Source organism: Cryptomeria japonica, chromosome 9 (genome assembly GCF_030272615.1).
Source record: "Cryptomeria japonica chromosome 9, Sugi_1.0, whole genome shotgun sequence".
In the NCBI taxonomy this organism is placed as follows: domain Eukaryota; kingdom Viridiplantae; phylum Streptophyta; class Pinopsida; order Cupressales; family Cupressaceae; genus Cryptomeria; species Cryptomeria japonica.
This window is the reverse complement of record NC_081413.1, coordinates 392,312,416-392,317,070: the sequence shown is the minus strand read 5'-3', so window position 1 is coordinate 392,317,070 and position 4,655 is coordinate 392,312,416.

Sequence of the window (4,655 nt, the reverse complement as noted above, 5' to 3'; positions counted from 1 at the left end):
GTCTCTATAAAAAGTCTATTATACAACTAATCAAATCTGATAGAAGACAATGACTTTGTAATATCATTTGCAAGTTGATTGGCTTGAAATTAATTGCATCTTTATTTTATTATTTTGCACATATTCCTGGATAAATTTACAATGAAGTTAAATTTTCTTGGACCACTCATGCAAAATAGGATTCATCATATTTGATACAATATGGTTTGTCAAATAGATTATTGTCAATTTCTCAAAAGGGGAACCCATATTGACCAAATCTCTTTTAAGTTAGAATGCATTCTAAACAACTATTTGTGTTACTTTGTTATACTAAGAGGTGTAACTATAATGGGAGTAGGGGTTTGTAATAGAGTGAGTGGATTAAAAAACCATATAACATAAATTTGATGGCTATTTATACATCAAGTTTTCATCATGCCCAATTATAGGTGATGGTAGTGTGATATATCTAGGTATACCAAGCTTGAAAAGTCAGAAACCTAAATAACATAGATATTTTTTAAAAAAAATTTTTAAAGATATTGGAAGATATCAATCTTGAGGCACCCATACAAAATATGTCACAAGTTTGTTAGAAGTCCCTTGAAATCTATATCTCTCAACATTTTTTAGATACATGTATTTAAGATATTTATGCTAGTATTATGCTCTAATAAAAGATATGGCAACAATCATTTTCTTCTTATTGAATGGGGTCACCTTCCAATCCCATGTTGAGAATATACCGAGTTGTTTTCTTTCAATCATCAATCAAGCTTGTCCAATCAATGTTGTTTACCAAACAAATGTTGGCATTCTTCTTATATACTAATTGAAGTCTAAGGTATCAATCATATATTTCAAACATCTTTTTTTGTACCCTTTTCATTGTTAAAAAATAATCCTAGGTCTATTTACGCATTTGTAAGATAAATAAGTTTCTTAATTAGTTATTTCTAGAGGTATTCATTTACCTTTTTCAAATGTATCATGTTTGGAAAGTTGTAATTAAGCTACATGGGAATTGCAATTGTTTAACAATCAATCAACCTAAATATTTAATTAATTCCTTAAAATATTTGTTGAAGTTGAAAAAACACAATTGTTGTTTACCATATCTCCTATCCAAGGTAATAGTGTAATAATCCAAGATCTATCATCTTAAAATACATATATAAATCCTTCATTATTGAAATCAACAATTCCTCCCATTAATCAAAATATCATCAACATACATGATCACTGTACTGCATATTTTTAAAAATAAAAATATGTACAAAAGACTAACAAATTTTTCATGTTTAATGTATAACAATTAGTGAGCAACACTTGTTTTGGATTAAGGCAAAAACAAGTTTTGAAGGGGCCCCGAAACCCTTTATAAAGAAGATTCTAAAAGGTTTAGAATCAAAACATCAAACCCTCAACCAAAAAGTTGTCCTAACAAAAGGAACATGAAAGCACCAAACAACCAAGGGTAAAAAGGACACCCATAACCAAAAAAATGGGGTTTTTTAAAAAATAGGCCCCCACAACCTAAAACAAAGATGCAAAAATAATAGCCAGCAGCCAACCTAAAATAAGCCCCCAACCAAGCACCATCAAGATTTTATTTTAGCTCCACCCTTGTGGGAAGGAAGAGTCATGTCAAAAGAAAGCGTAGCTATCTTAGATTTCTTTCCTTTTACAGTAATCTAACCCTCTTCAACCTTAGCAGCATCTTCCTGCCAATCCAAAGAACTCATCACAAATACAACCCCAGTCAAAGAAATTAAGCCAGCATTACCTGCCAAATCAGAGACAATAGAAGGGGTACTATCAGAAAAGATGTGTATAGCACTGTCAGAGGACATAGGCAGTAGAGGTCTATTCCCAATCTCCTCTAAAGAAATGATAGGAAGGGCAAGAGACTGCAAACTAGCCTCCACAACTACTCCACTAGGACTCAGAACCACCTAAAAAGGAACCACACTAACATCCCGAGGTGCAGGAGCCTCAACAATCCCACCATCAGAAACCAGAATCGCCTGAGAAGAAGTCACAGAGCATAGAGGGTCCTGCGCAACCACCTGGGAGAAACGCCTGAGGGAATCAAATATCTTCACAACTGTATAATGTTGAGTTGAAGCACCTTTCCACCACGAAGTCAAAGATTTCTTTTTCTCAAGTCCATATTGAGCCACCACATGCCCAGTTTCAAAACATCTTCTTCACCTGAAGGTTATACCTTCATAATCTAGAGTTTGAATCCAGCTACCTTTGGAAGATTTGATTGAGATCTCTGCAGTAAACCCCTTAGAAACATCCATGTCAACCAAAATTCAGGCATAGGTGGAATAAAGAATATTCGAAGATTCATTATCCACCATCATAAAATCCCCAAGAGTGTTACCAACTCCTTCTAAAAGAGAGTTGTAGTGTCGTAAATTGTACGCCCTTGCTCGGGTGGAACAAATTCACACTTAGGTTAGCACGCACCTTAGTGTGTCTTGCATCTTGCATTTCTAATTCTCCTTTAAGTATTTAATTAATTAGTTTAATTAAATCTAAGGTTATGTTTCATCACTTTACATATTATAAAGTTGGGCCCTTTACCCTAAGCGTGCCTCTTTTCATCTTATTCCTCCAATGAATCATTTAATCATAAACCCTAATTATGTCTTATTTTGACCACTTAGGCCCAATTTTGCATATCAAAACATCTCAAAATCAGCTATAACTTTGGGATGCACTCTAATATCATCATATCTAACGGCCCCAAAAATTTGGCGAAAAGTTGGTCGGATCGTGGCGGGAATGCACATGGTCGGTGACTTTTTCCTCGAAATTTTGGGGTTTCCTATGATATAATAATGATTAACCCCAAAATATCAGCAGGAAATTCAAATCCTAGGTCACCCTAAATATGAAATTAAAATCTAGGGTTTCATACTTAAGAGCACTCTTTCTTCATTTGAAGGTGTCTTCTTCTAAGAATCTAAGAGAAGATTTTTGGAGCATAAAGAGCCTTCTTTGCAGCGAAAGAGTAGATCTTTTAAGTCTTCAACAACATTCAACATTCATTCATCAAAAATTCATCAAACATTCATCAAGCATCATTTTATCAATTGGGGGCTTTTGAAGATATAGAAGAACAATAGGAGATCACTAACTAACGATTGGCTTGTACCTCTCCCTTGGGGTTGGGTATGGTTTCATGTTTTTTTCATGTCTTTGCATAAGCTTAATTTTTATTCACTTTCATGCTTTAGATCACTTTTCATTGTGTAATTAGAGCATTTACTTTGTCAATTATAAGCAATTAGGGTTTACTCTTTAGGGTTTCTCTAGGTTGTTTACTTTCATTCTTAGGATCTTGCACACACACAAGGTTCTTGCACACACATTTTCAGTACATTATCAGCTATTCATGGAGGTGGAAATCACCAACATGGGGGTTTTACTAAGGCAAAACCCTATATAGCCATCCTAAACCCTCTTTTTCAGCTTCAGGTACAGGTTCAGATCCAAGCGTCGCTGGAAGTGTCTGGACCGAAAGAGCACACAGGGACAGTTCTGGCTTATAGATCTTGGTGAAAACCCCAAAGATAGGGGCATGAAGCCTTGGTCCTTCCCTCTGTCAGTAGGACTTGGTAGAACAACACTTTGTAGGCTCCAGAATCCCTCCTGTCAGTTTCAGCTCCAGAATTGTAGAATCAAGATAGTGGCGTGGCACCCTGGTCCTAGACATTTCTACTCAGATTTCAGACATAGGTACACCTCTAATTTTGCCTTCTGATCTGTACTTTTCATCAATGTATCAGTTGTTCTTTGATCTACAACTAAGTAGTCAGTGTGTGTTACCTCCCTAGGCTCTTTCGTATTCCATGAGTGTGTATGAGAGTGGGATTAGGGATTCCATACTTAGTCTCACTTTTTCTCCTACACAAGAGTCAACCCAAAGATGAAGGGGGAGATAAGGTATCCAAACCCAAATCGGAGTCTTATTGAATGTATCAGAAGAAGGGTTGAAATCCTAATGCCATGGTTTAACCATAAGCATAAATTGGTCCTTCCAACTAAAGGAATAATCACATAAAAATTTATTTATGTTTTCTACATCTTCAAATTTAGCAACACTTGTTAATATATTAGTATTGCCATTATTGTATACAATGAAATTTGGAAGATTAAACTATTGAAAAACCATAAAAAAAAATCCCAACCACATAAAACCCTATTTCTACAATAAAGAATCCACCATACATCAATGAAGAACCTAAAACATAAAAAACACAACAAAATAGAAAGAATATACAATTCACATGCTTAGTAGGGTTTGATCTCCATTGTTTCCCATCTCCATTGATCTTGTTTGATATGATCACTCTTAGATTTTATGTGTGCACAAGAGCTCAACAAAGAACGGATTGTGGTTTTGAAGTTGCTTGATCGCTTGAAGATTGATTGCATATGTCACTACACTAATGCATTTGGCCTAAAATTCTGACGGAGAAGGTATATTGTAACCAAATTTGATTTTTTTTTTTGAAGAAATGCCCAAATTCATCAGAATTTTGATGATAATTCCACATTTGGTTTCAACGGAGAAGGAATTGGAAATGAAATTTGTGTTTTTTGAGAAAAATTTGACTTTAATCTAAACAGTCGGTAGTTTGGCTCTTTATATTGAG